This window comes from Galeopterus variegatus, unplaced genomic scaffold, assembly GCF_000696425.1.
Source record: "Galeopterus variegatus unplaced genomic scaffold, G_variegatus-3.0.2 Scaffold10020, whole genome shotgun sequence".
Taxonomy (NCBI): Eukaryota; Metazoa; Chordata; class Mammalia; order Dermoptera; family Cynocephalidae; genus Galeopterus; species Galeopterus variegatus.
The window spans coordinates 42,445-57,162 of record NW_007736131.1 but is presented as its reverse complement, the minus strand read 5'-3'; the positions used below and the strand labels follow the sequence as shown (position 1 = coordinate 57,162).

The following is a 14,718-nucleotide window of genomic DNA, read 5'->3' as shown; positions in this document are numbered from 1 at the left end:
AGTGGGTGGAGGCCAGGGAAGCTGCTCAGCTACGTGCAGTGCCCAGGACGGCCCCACCATGGAGAAGGTTCCAGCCCCACACCCACAGAGCCCTGGGGGAGAAGCCAGAGTGCAGAGGAGATATTTATTTATTTATAAGTGACTCGTAGTTTTAAATGTTTTTAGTTTTGTTTTGTTTTTTGTTCACTCTTTATTCCTTTTGTTTGTATTTATTTTTCACTTCTCTTTAACTGACTCATCATTATGAAAAATTTAAACCTAAAAGAGGAGGTCTCTAAACTTGGGAACAAAAAAAAAGTTTTTAACGTTTTCCTTTTTTTAGTTTATTTTTATTTTTATTTTTTGGCAGCTGGCCAGTGTGGGGATCTAAACCCTTGACCTTGGTGTTAGCAACACTGTAACATTTCATTTTGAAATGATTTCATGCTTACAGAAGTCCAGAGAGTTCCCGGATTCACCTGCCCCCACTCCCTGAATGTTGTCATCTCACACAACTGAGGGGCCGCGGTCGAAACCAGGGAACGATCATCGATTCAACATGATGACCTCATCCACAGACCTTCTGAATGTCCCCAGTTGTCCTTTTTCTGGTCCAGGATCCCACCTTGTGTCGTGTTTCTGGCTCAAGGCACAGGGCAGCAGGAAACAACACCCAATCGAGGGTTCAGAGAAATCATGAATTAGTCCATGAAAGGGGTTCCAAGAAATTAATTAGGTAAAGAAGAGAGGCGCTGACAATTCCAGGCCCACAGAGCAGCAGAAATGAAAGAAATGAGAAAATAAGAATACGACAAGTCAGAGAACTGCAAGTAGTTCAGTTTGGCTAAATATAAGGTACTGGTATAACTAGTTGTTTTTTTTTTTAATCCTAGCAATAAACTTTTTTCATATAAAATATAATAACAAACATAACATATAAAATAGGTAAAAACAAAAGTGATCTTTTAGAATCGGGGCTGGGAAATACAGGTCCTATTCACTGACTGTCCTTAATTTTCTCATGGATTTCCTGAAATACCTTCTTTGAACTCAATTTGAGAACTTCATGAGTCTCTTTTTTATTCTTTTTCATTTAAAATAAATTTCACTGTGTACATTTATAGTATACCACACGATATTATAAGATATAGATACAGATATAGATAATGGTTACTACAGTGAAGCAAGTGAACATATACGTCACTTCACACAGCTACGCATCCCCCTCACTCCAGGACAAGAGCAGCTACCATCTACTCATTTAGCAACAATCCTGAATACAATACACCATTATTAACTATAGTCCCCATGTTGTATTTCGTGTGTGTGTGTGTTTGTGTGTATTTTGCAGTTGTTCCTTAGATGAAATGGGAATTGCTTCTAGAAAAGAACAAGAGAGATAAGTAGAGATCAGATAGTGAAAAAGCCTGAAGTCCAAATTAGAGAGACCAGCTGAATTTTGAGAGCAGAAAGAAAAAGAAGCCACAGTAAATACACTTTAAGCAGGAGACTGATATGATCTATTTAAATTTTAGAAAGTTCACTAGGGTGTCCAAGTAAAAAATGTACTGAAAGATGGTAACTTGATCAAGAAATCAACCGACTTGGAATTTATTTTGCCATTCTAGGAAAAAAAAAATAATAATGAAATCTAAACCAAGATAGAAGCAGATGATTAGAGAAGACAACCTGGATTCTAAGGAAAGTCATTAAATAGAATTAACTGGCCTTTGTGATAAATGAGATGTGATGTAGAGTTGATATAATGAAAGACAAGAATCTCAGTGACACCCAGTAAATTACGGGCCACTAAACTATCTGGAGAATAGATGAGGAGGAAGTTTAGTCCAGGATGATGAGTTCAGTTTTAACCATGTTGTTTCTGAGGTGACTTAAGATATTCAGAAAGCAACTGAGCACACACAAGTCTAGATTCTCAGGAGAGATGGTAAAGAAAGAAAAGTATATTTGGAAATTATTGGCTAATGCTTAAGTCAAAAGAATGCATGAAGTCACTGAAAGAAAATGCATATAGTGAGAAAAGACAGCTGAGGAATTGACCTTAAGGCACAAAAATATTTAAGGGGATGAGAAGACAAGTTAGTTGGGAACGTCCCGGGAGGAGCAGCAGATAGAGCCACCAAGGGAACGGTGTCATCACTCACACAGCATGTGTGTAACCCCACTTAACTGGTGTTTCTCAAGTTGCAAGACCATTGGGTTGCAAGATGTCTTTGTTTGTGAATAATGGGCACACGTGAGCATATTTAAATGCTGAAGTGACATAGGGGGAAAAAAAGACAGAGAGAGAAATTGAAGATTAAGGAAAAAGAGAGATGATTGATGGGGCAAGGAAGATTCTAAATGACACAATCTTCTGTAATGAAAGGAAGGAAATTGAACAGAAAGAAAATAAGGCATGATCTGACACGTACGGGACAGAAACTTGAGGATATTCTCCCCAATGGGTTCATTTTTTTTCTTTCAAGAAAAAGGTGTACTGGGCCGGCCAAGTGGCGCACTCGGTAGTGCGGCACTTGGGAGCGCGGCGGCGCTCCCGCCGAGGGTTCAGATCCCATATAGAGACCGGTCCGCTCACTGGTTGAGCCCGGTGCAGGCACGACACCGAGGGTTGCGATCCCGTTGCCAGTCGCGGTACAGACGCAACACTGAGGGTTGCGATCCCATTATGGGTCATGAAAAAAGAAAAAAAAAAGAAAAAGGTGTACTTATGAACTCAGTGTAGGAAAAGATTTCTCAGCTCAACTTCAAAAGCACAGACCATAAAAGAGAAGATTAATAAATCTGACTATATTAAAATAAAAAGGTTCTGTGAGCAAAAGATACCCTAAAAATTGAGAAAACAAACCACATACTGAGAAAATATATTTGTAACACAGAAGGTTATAGCTTCCATTTAGGATGTACAAAGATATAAGGAGTTACTCCCAACCTATCCTCAAGAAAAAGCTCAGTAATGTATAAAATCATAACTTTTCCTTAACTAATAAGAGAGATGAGGTCTCAGGGCAACCAACGAGCCTGAAATCTAAGGAAAGATAGATGCTTCCATGGAGTAGAGCATGGGAGGAAGAAATGTCAGGCCCCAAACAAGCTGGTAATAATAATTTGGCCAAAATATTTAATGGATTACTGAAGGTCAGTTGTAGGCTAGGATGAGTGTAGTACATACCAGTCTGCACTCACAAACAGACTCTTGTTCATGGATCTCAGCAAGATGCTCATGAGAAAGGCTGGGTGCGGAGTGGGTGTCTGGAGAAAGTGTTCCTCTGTGATGCATGCAGCAATCCTTGCAGGAAAAGTACAAGGCATCACTTGGGTCCTCCAGCCTACAGAACAAAAATGGCAGACCCTGTTGCCATCAGGGCACAGGTGAAGACTCTGCAACCAGGGAATAGAAATAAGGGAGGAGCAAGAAATCTTCCTGCAACCAGACCATTAGAGATCCTCTGATCCTCTATTGCTATGAGAGGAACAGGATCACTGAGAAAGTCTCATCTCAAGACCCAGGAACACATGTCTTGCTTAAGATCAAGAATAAAAGAAGATAACAGAGAATGTCTCTCCCCCTACCACCTGACCAGCAAAACCATGAAACAAATGACAGAGGCTACCTAATACTGGAGGAAGCATAAAGGCATAAATAGTGAACCTCTCTGAGGTAGAAACTCTTAAGAAAGGCCTACATTTGAGAGTGGAGAGCAAAGTCTCCAGCCACCCAAACGCCACCCTATGTACACATTAGTGCTAGAGGGGGAGGAGGAGGAGAAGAAAGAAGAAGGAGGAAGGAAAAAGATGAAGAAAACAAGGAGAGGGGAGAGAAAAGGAGGAGGAAGAAAAACGCTGTCAAGAGTAAAAGTGTAAAAGCAATCAATATAACCAGACTCAGATACTATGCAGATAATGGAACTATCAGAAAGAGAACCAGAAAGAGAATATGCTAAAAACTCTAGAGTAAAAGCTGAACAACCTGCATGGCCAGATGGAGAATTTTGGCAGAGACAGCAGCTGTAAGAAGAGATGAAATGGAAATTCTAGGAAGGTAGAGCAGACTAACAGAGATGAAGAATGCATCTGACAGGCTTATCAGTGGATCTAAAACAGTCAAGGAAATGATCAGTGAACTTGAAGATAGGCCAATAGAGATTACCCGAACTAAAACACAAAGAGTAAAAAAAAAGAAAAATCATAAGAGAGCATCCAAAAGCTGTGTGACAATACAAACAGTCTAATATATATGTTATTTAAATCTCAGAAGAAATAGTAGGGAAGAATAAATATTGAAGAGATAATGACTGAAGATTTTCCAAAAATATTGAAGGATATCAAAACACAGGTACAAGAAGATTGGAAAATACCAAGCAGAGCAATGACACACACACACTCAATAAACAAACAAGCAAATCACACACAAAAAAGCCATAAACAAAAACTCCTACATACATCATATTCAAACTACTGAAAACCAAAGACAAGGAGAAAAGCTGGAAGGCAACTAGAGCAATAAGGCAAATTATATATTGAGTAATAAAGTAAGAAATAGAGTGCACTTTTTGTTAGACACTATGTACTTGAGAAGTCAATGGAGTGGCAACTTTAAAGTTCTGAAAGAAGAAAACGTGTCAACCCAGAATTCTATACAAAGTAAAAATAATTTGTAAAAGTTAAGGAGAAATAAAGGCTTTTATCCAGACAAACAAAACGGACAAATTCATTATCAGCAGACCTGCATTGCAAAAAAATGTTAAGAGAAGTTCTTCAAGCATGACATAGCAGAGGGATACTTGAATTTATATAAGAAATGAACAATGCTGTAAATGGTATAAAGAAAAGCAAATGCTAATTTCCTCTCTTCTTGTTTTAATGACTATAAAAGATAATTTTGTAAGCAGAGGTTGGCGTATTTTTTTCTGTTAAGGGCCAGATAGTAAATATTTTGTGCTTTGTGAGCCATACAGACTGTCACAACCACTCACCCCTGCTGTCGTAGTGTGACAGCAACCACTGATAATGCATAAGCAAATAGGCAGGGCTGTGTTTCAATAAACTTTATTTACCAAAATAATTGATTGGCGTCTGGATTTGGTCTATGGGCCAGAGTTTGCCAGCCTCTGGTCTAGAGCAAAAATAGTAGCAATATATTTTGTGTTTACAGCATATATAAAAAAGATAATATGTAACATTAGTAGTGAAAAGGATGGGAGGAAGGAATGGGGAGTATATTGTATGATTCTTGCACTAAAAGTATAGTATATAATTATGCCACTAAAGTATTTGAAGATAGACTGTGAATAACTAAAATGTGTATGGTAATCCCTAGGGTGATTATCAATATTTAAAAAAATAATTATAAATAATAAGCCAATAGTGAAGATAAAATGGAGTAACAAAAACACACAATTCATCTATAAGCAAAAAATAAAAACAGATGGAAAAAATGGAATACAAAATGCAAACAGTTTACCCCTCCCCACCCCGTACACATGCCATTACAAGACAGAGATTATCAGCTTGGCTAAAAAAGCAAGACCTGACTTGACTATGGGCTTTATACGTATAGTTAAATATAATGGCATAGGTAGGTTAGAAACAGAGGGAAGAAAACTATATACAATGGAAATACCAGTCAAAAGAAAGCTGGAGTGTCTATATTAATATCAGACAAAATAGATTTCACCTCAAGGAATTTTAGCAGGAATTGTAAAATGGTTAATTCAACAAAAAGATGTAGCAATTCTAAATATAAACGCATCTAACAACAGAGTTTCATAATACATGAAGCAAAATCTTACAGAACTGAAAGGGAAAATAGGAGAGAAAGAAAAATCCACAATTATACTTGGAGACAACAGCATTCCTCTCTCAGTAATTGATATAATGAATGGAAAGAAAATCAGAGAAAAAATAAGTCTTAAACAACATTACAAACAACTTGACCTAGTTGACATTTATAAAACACTCTACCCAACAACAACAGAACACACATTTTTTTTCAAAGTACACATGAAATATTCACTAAGATAGATTATATCCTTAATATATTTAAAAGAAATGAAATTATAACAAGTGCACTTTCTGACCACAGTGAAATTAAACTGTAAATCACTAAAAAAAAAGGTATTTAGAAAATCCTAAAATATCTGGAAATTAAACAATATATTTACAGATAACCTATGTATCAAAAAGAGTCACAGTGGAAATTTATATATATATATATGAATTAAAATGAAATTACTACACTATATATCACGATATGTTAGGAGGAAAATTTATAGTATTAAATGCATATATTAGAAAAGAGGTTCTCAAATCAATTATCTAAGCTTTCACCTTATTACTAGAAAAAGTACAAATTAAATCTAAAACAAGCAGAATAAAGAAAATATGTGTAATAAACATAACTGATTAAGGTTTAGTTTCCAGAATATGTTAAGAATGTTAGCAAATCAATAAGAAAAGACAAAACAACCCAATCAATAGCGGGGTGGAGAAAGAAAACTATCAAAATACATAAACAGGTAATTCAAAAATATTAAACACAAATTGCCAAGAAACATATTAAGAGATCTTCAACTTCACTAGTAATCAAGGAAATGAAAATTAAAAATCAATATTTGAGGTTTTGAGACTGAAGTTGTTACTTATTGATGGTTATAGAATTACATTTAATCTGGTTTTAATCTTCATTTCCTTGATTAATCAATATTTGAGGTTTTGAGACTGAAGTTGTTACTTATTGATGGTTATAGAATTACATTTAATCTGGTTTTAATCTTCATTTCCTTGATTAGTCTCAAAACCTCAAATATTGATGAATCAAGGAAATGAAAATTAAAACCAGATTAAATGTAATTCTATAACCATCAATAAGTAACAACTTCAGTCTCAAAACCTCAAATATTGATGAGGATTTAGAACAATATAAATTTTTATACATTGCTGGTACTCCAACACAATGGATGATAATTTGATGATATCTAGTAAAGTTAAAATGTAATTCTACTTCTAACCACATATTCTAGAGAAACTCTTGCAAATGCATTATCAAAAGACAATCAGAAGAATGTTTATAACAAATCAAGTTCTAAGAACAAAATGTTGAAAACAGGCTGAATGTCCATCAATTAGAAAGTAGATAACATGTTGTGATTTCCTTATTTTATATAGCAGAGAAAATGAATGAATTTTCATTTTATGTGGCAAGTATTGAGAAAAGAGGAGAAAATGAAGAGGGGCAGGAAGACAGAGAGAGAGATCATGGCACTTAGAGGAAATTTAAATCATGTAAAACAACATGCTGTAGTTCTGTATTGCTTGAGGGTACGCACACACAACGCACGATTACAGAGAAATGCATGATAAACACTGGAATCAGAATAGTTGTGATGTATATGGATAAATCTCAAAATTATTATGCTGGATGAATGAAGCCAGGTAAAGAGTACATACTACATGATTACAATGGTAGGAAATGCAAACTAATCTCTTGCAACAGAAAGCAGATCAATGATTGCCTTTGGACAGTGACAGGGACAGGAGAATAGGTGGGAGGGAAGGAACACCGAGGGATACAAGGTAACTTCTGTGGATGACAGTTATGTTCACTATCATGTCTGAGGTGATTTTTTTTATTATTAAATTTTGTACCTAAAAAAAAAAAAAGCAAAGAATAGTTGTGACATCTGGAAGGGAAGAGGGCAGGGTGGATGTGATGAGGGAGGGAACACGTGGTCTTCAACTGTACCGGGGAAGTTTTATTTCTTACACTGGGTAATAAGAAGAAAATGTCTCCTATATTTTTCTTTGTACCTTTGTTATATCCTGAATATTCATTATGAAGTTAAGTAAAAAGAGACAAAGTCACGTGCTGAGAGGAAATGGTGAGGAAGTAAGGTAGACTTTTGAGAAGATGGAGTTTTGAGCTGGCATTCATGAGCACTGGGTAAAGGACAAGCAAGCCCATGTGGGGGCAGCTGACTGGGTCCAGCTGGGCCTGGAGACTACAGATTTGTGGGGGTCTCAGTCTGGCTAGCTGTGTGGCTTTCTCCAGCAGTGCTCAGCAGCCTAGAGATGAAGGACACATGGTGTTGGTATTTTGCCTGCCAGTGCAGTGAGTAAAGGGTCAAGCTAAGAATGTAGTACTAATAACATTATTGAAGGTCCTCTAGGCTGGATTGGGAGGTCATGAAAGGGGAAACATGGAATATATTAGAAGGTGAGAGAAGTATACAGCTCTAAATGATGAGAAGTTCTGGGTCCACGATATGGGATGAATGGGTAGCTGAAATGGAGTGGTGTTGGTAGTCACGAGAGCCAGGAAGACAAAGGAACTGCGCATCAAGATGTTAGATGAGTTATTTCCATGGAAACTGAAGTTGTCCAGAAGAATAACATTCATGGTTTAGGGACCTGGGGAAGACTATGTTCCTAGCAAAAAAGTCTGGAGGGACCAGGAGTTTGGACAATAAGCGTGATAAGCAGGAGAGGAGGTGTGGTATAGCCATGCATCTGTAACCTTAAATGAGGTCATAAAAACTTAAGGGGCCTCTTTTGGCACTAGGAAAATGGTGACCCTGCCTCCAGGCTCTGGTGTGTAGCCTGTCTACATTAGAGTAGGCAGCAGGGAAGCAGCATCTTGCAAGAAAACCAAATTTCCATTAAGACAAAAAGACAAAACATTCTTTGAAGAGGTGAAAGGTGGAAGAGATCTTTCATAGAAACAGAAGACCCCACAGACATTATGTAATATCTTAAAAGTGAGAAGATCAAGGAAAGATTGAGTCTGTATCATTCCCTTTTGCTACGGGCTTAGTTGGTCATGACTCAATCTAACTAATGCCAACTAAGCCCATAGCAAAAGGGGATGATACAGTGGGCCTGGAGAAATGGCAGGAGGTGCTGGTGGTTTAGGTGGCTATTCTTGGGTTCTAAATGGACCTCTGGTTAAAGATGTTTCCTGGCCTGTGCATGTGAGGTCCAGGAAGCAAGCATTGGAGGTTTGATGAGGCTACATACCTGTGGCTTTTGTTTAGGTTTGCAAACAGTGTTTTGCTCTGAAGTGCTTAATGAATTATTATTTCCTATCCATGTCAAAAGAAACAGAATAGCACATCTATGTTACACTGATGATAATAGCCTTTCAGTTGTAAAGCCATTAAACTTGCTCACTTCACGACAGTTATCTCATAACTTCTGAATCTAGGACTTCATTCTGGTAAACCAGATATAATTCACAATGCCAACTCACTTGGAAACCTTCCAAACACCTGGAATTTGCAAGAAAGAGTGTGGACAGCAAGGGCTTCTAAGGATCAGCCAAATGCTAAATAATGGCAAGCAGAGGGAAAACAAGAAATATGATCCAGACGGTGACTTGTCTCTGCCTTCTCTCTTATCCCCTCATGGGAAACATCAGGCTGCTTTGAAGGCTACCATAATCGTAGGACAATTATATTCAGAGTTTTGAAACCAGGCCCTTGTGCTCAGTAACAGAGATTTATTCTGATTTGACATCATTCAAAAGTGATAATAGAATTAAAAAGAAAAGTTTGAGGAAAAAGATTCCTTTTGAGGGAAAGGGCTTAAATTGGCAAATTCTATATTTTACCAGAAAAAATAATGAAGCATGTATTTAAAGGTCAAAGGCATGCCTGGCTTCCCATGAGGGCCCTTGACCTGGCATAGGATAACTGTTGTCACAGCAGTGGATGGGCATGCATGGGGCAATGTTTCTGCCCAGAAAGACCAAATGGGTCAGAAGACAATTGAATTCTCCAGTCCATCAGTATGGTTTTGTTACAAATATTAAATTCATTGAGGACTTGCTTTGACACACGAAGAATAAAAATAAGAGTTTTCAGGCAAAAATTTTGAAGGCAACCAGTCCAGTTGCAGACTAGCATTGCAACTAGTTAGTATTCTCCTTCTTTTTACCATGAGGAAGCAGCACCAACATGAGACAGACACAGAAGACCCATGGATCTAGCAAGAACAAAAGATAACAGTCTTTGAAGGTTCTTCCACTCAGAAAACATTATCTCCAAACCAGCAGCATCTGCAGTACCTCGAAGCTTGATAGAAATGCAAAACCTTCACCCACACCTCAGATCTACTAAACTAGAATGTGCATTTTAGCAAAATTGATTCCTATTTAAGCTTGTAAATCACACTAAGGCATAGAAGACCACCCAGGTTCCAGGCTCATAAATTGGAAGGAGTGAATAGAAAATTCTGCCAAATAAAAAGCACATATGGGCCCATATGTTACTTAAGCAGACTTTCTAGACTGATGCCCAGAGCTGCAGGAATCCTGGTCTGAGCTTCAGTCTCTCCGACATTGGTTCGTGTTCTACCATCAGTGCTTCCAGGCTGCCCAGGATCACATAATCTCAGTTCTCTCTCAGGGGCCCTTCACATCCACCTGCCCTCTCAAGCCAACTATTACTTGGCTTCTTTATGATGGACTCTTGCCATTGACCCACAATGACCCAGCCTAGATTCTGTCCCCAGCTCTGTCCCTTTCATCTTTGCTCTTCCCAGACTCAGCTCTGCTGCCTGACTGTTCGTAGCCCACTCAGCCCTTGGCAAGGACAGAACAAGGTACCGCTGGGCTAAACAGAGCCAGTTCATGGCATGCCAAACTTTGGAATGTGTTGAAGGCTGGCAAGGAAAGTTAGATGGCAGCTCACAATAACAACTAGTGGCTTAATGTCATCTAGAGTCCAGAAATTCACAAAAAAAATGTCTGGACTGTGGGTTTTAGGGCACACACACAGCAGTTCAAACTATTGTGACACATTGAAACAAGGGCGGGGGGGAGACGAGATAGAAACAATACCATAAAATACAATTGACCAGAATGTCACAATTCCTTTTCCTCCTTGGAAATACCAAATCAAAGGAGGCTCCACTAACATTCACCCATAATCTCCACAGAGTTCTACCTCTACTACTGTTTTTGAAACTCATTTTAGCTAATACTAGCCACAATTTTCTAAATATGTTTCTGTATCATGCTCTGTGTTACTTTATGTGTATTAAATTAACCTTCATAACAAATTTAGAAAGTAACTACAACTTTACAGGTGAAAAACTGAAGGTTGAAAAGTAATTTGTTCCAGAACCCACTTACTAATTGGAGAAACCAGTATGTGAACTTGAGTCTCAAACTCCAGAGCCCTTTCTCTATTCTATCTGACACCCACTTTGCAATTTTAACATATAAAAATGTTCAAACTAAATAAAATTCTCTCTTAAGAAAGAAATTAGAGCAGAAGGGTTGAGAGAAAGAAGGAAGGTCTAGAGAGCATTTATCTTAAATTTGCTGTTTTTTAGTTATATTATTTGTATTCTTAAATATAAGCCCCCCTGGAAAACCTATAACCTATCAATATAGCTTTTAATGTCCAAGTACCACAACCCACAGACAGGAAAAAGAAAATCAGGACATGATAAATATTTTTATGATCTCATTTAGAATTTCCTGTCCATTTAAGACATACTCGTGTCTGGTTCTTTTACTGGGTGAATATACTTTTAGTGGGCAGCCTGCATGATAAAATTCAAGAATAAAAATTCAAAATCATGGAAGTTTGAAAATAGAATCTAATAGTTGAACATATGCAATTCTCCAGCAGCATTCTGGTTACTTATCAAAAAGATAATATTTTCTCTTTCTGCTTCTTTGACTCATAGGACTCCCTTTTGCACATCACAATCCCAGTCAAGAACTAATCCCAAGTTACAATGAGTAATAAATAATCATTACAATGAGTAAAATCTTGACATGTAAAGGACAGCACACACAAGCAGCAGTGCAGAGACCTTAGCTCAACGAGCAGAGGAGCTGTGCCTTTGGGGCACTGTCATTCAGAGGACAGTCAGTCACTCAAATTAGGGTCAGTCAGTCACTCAAATGTTTCTAATTAGGATCAGAACAGTGTTGATCTCTGCTATGTAAAAAGTAAGAAGGAGGCTCTGTCAAAATCTGTGACAAAGCACACTTAATCCTGAGAACTAAGAAGACATCCAATCTAAACCAGAATTTATACATTGCAACAGTGACCAGATATCCTGAGGGGGAGCATGTGAACCGACTTTGGGAATATAATGAGTCTGCCATCTGATTTGTTAGATTTTGCTCTGTGTCCGTCAGCAAAAGTGAATGCATCCTGGGGAATGACAAAGTCAACATGTGCAAACATGCTTGATTTAATCTCAATTTCCTCTTTGAAACAGTTGGGTTCAATATGTCCACCTATCAACACTCTTTAAAGTATAGAGATAAAATGTTTTCATAAAACATAAAATTGAAGAGTCTTAAAGAAAATAGGGGTTATCTCATTTAAGAGATGAGAACACCAAGGCCCAGAGATGAACTAGAAGTGCTCCAAGTACCCACCTGGCTGGTGGCCACGCCGAGATTAGAGTGAAGGTCTTTTCTCTGAGGTGAGATTTTTACCCTTCTCTTTAGAGTGTGACACTCTTGATTGCTTCTCACATGTCATCCAAAGCACAGAAAATTTCACTGAACGTTCCAGAAAACAATGAAATTCCATGGCAACTTTTTCTTCTATAAATATGTGTAAAGAATATAAAGAAAAAAATGCAATTTGTAATAATGAATATACAAATAATAAATAATAAAAAAATTTTAAAATAAAATAAATTTTAAAAATAGAAGAAAAAAATACTTTATGCGACACACTGGATTTTGCTTACTTACAAACAAAAACTTGTAAAACTCTGAGCCCCATATACTTAAAAAACCACCATTACATAGCAAAGGTTTAAAAATATGGAACACAATGTTTGTGTAGCTGTTTGCTGGATGCTTAGGGATTTTTAAATGCTTCTAAAAAACTAGGACAGGACAGGAGTTTACTGTCTACACTTGAGATGACAGGTTGTTTTTTTTTTCTGATACTTAAAAAAACAAACAAACTGCATAATCTAAATGTAATGACTCCTAGCAGCCCATCTCCAGCCTATCTCAAGGAGCAGAAGTGTATAGAAAAAAATCATAATTTGGCTGGAGGCTGATTCTTTTTCACTTGTACTAAATAAGAGGACTCTGAAGAAGTGTGGCCTCAGCAATGTCAGATGTTACAAAATGCTTATGAACATGGGCACACACATATACCAAGACGAGTTAAATACCATGTGCTTGAGCAAAACTAAAACTGAAGCTTGATTATGTACTCAGGGCATTTCTAATATACATCACCAGAAGTTATTAATTCACAGAGCTGATTGAATTCCTTATGATGATACATTTCAGGCCCAAATTAGTATTGACTAAATTATCTGTAGTTTCTGATGATGAATTACTCATTTTCTTTTAAAATTTAAAGTTTCAAAGTAAGACAGATAACGAATTTAATTAAAATTTTATCTTTTGCTTTTTATCATGACAGGCAAGAATAAATGTATATATGTGATTATTACGATTTACTTTAGCTCTCTAGAGATTTTCAGAGTGCCTGAAGTTATCGACAATGAATATGGCAAAACTAACTTTTCTCATTCCTACTGCCTACTGTATACAGATAATGCATCTTAATTCCTTCACCACAAGCAATTTCCTTACTCTCTGACATGTACACAACGACATATTCTACATTAAAATATTTATTCAGTAATACTGCACTGCAGTGAGAATAAGAGCAAAAAATGTATAATGTTAAAAAAGGAAAATTCAATTGCTTAACTTGAACTGGGCAGAATATATACAAAAATAACTAACATGAGCAGTGAAGTTCCAGGCCTTTGCTCCACCTGCAAATTAATCTAGCATTTCTCTGGTGCATCTCATGGAAAAAGAGAAAATCGTGGACTGATTTAACAAATCCCCTCTACCGTATAGATTAATCTTCTGTGATCATCTGGAGTATATGAAGAATTGCCACTGAGGCAGTAGGGGGATATGAGCTCAAATATTATGACAAAGTATGTCATTAATTTATGCCTGAATATGGAATAAAACATCCGTAGACTTTCCTTCTTCCCTTCTCATCTTCTTGATTTTCAGTGGAAGATCTCCAACTTGTAGGATTGCTTTTATCCTATGTGTAAGGAATGAGGAAAGAAAATACCATACCATTAATTCACATGATATGTATTTATTGAACACCTACTGTAGACTGTGCTGTTGTAAATAGAAAGAGTTTTCTTTCGCATTCTGTCCTTGTCAGAGTACTAGTTTTCCACCCTTAATTAGCATACCCAACATAACTCTTACCTTTGTATTCCTCTCCATACACTCCACTCCCCTGCACTTTCTACCACTTAAAATTTCCTAACTCTTTTCTGATTAGTGAACTACTCTAGGAATTTCTTCACTAGTTTTTGTTCTCTTGTCTGGCAAGTTAATAACCTTGCCTATATTTGACTATTTCTTTCGGCTGATCTGGTGCTATGTTAGTCTAGCATGTACATCTGAATCTCTCTCACATGGCACTTACCATTGCAGTAATTCAGCATGAGAGAGGTATAGCAAAGTGGTTAAGAGACCAGTTATGGATCCAGACTGTTTAGACCCTTTCATTTACTCTGAGACCTTGGGCAATTTACTTAACCACACTGTTCCTTCATTTCCTCATCATAAATTAGAAAAATGGTAATACTTGTCCAATAAATTGTGAAGAGAATTAAATAAATTAATACATGCAAAAAATTTTGGATGTTCCATTTCTAAACAAGATGGACCAAGGCAACTAA

At 37.1% G+C, this 14,718-nt stretch overlaps 1 long non-coding RNA gene across 1 annotated transcript; it reads right to left on the bottom strand.

The window, feature by feature from the left end:
• Positions 1-349: 349 nt before the first annotated feature.
• LOC103609735 lies at positions 350-14,056 on the bottom strand. Its single transcript, XR_552158.1, has 3 exons — positions 13,745-14,056; positions 12,401-12,571; positions 350-731 (listed from the first exon to the last, which is right to left on the bottom strand). It is a non-coding gene; the product is annotated as an uncharacterized LOC103609735 (long non-coding RNA).
• Positions 14,057-14,718: the final 662 nt, after the last annotated feature.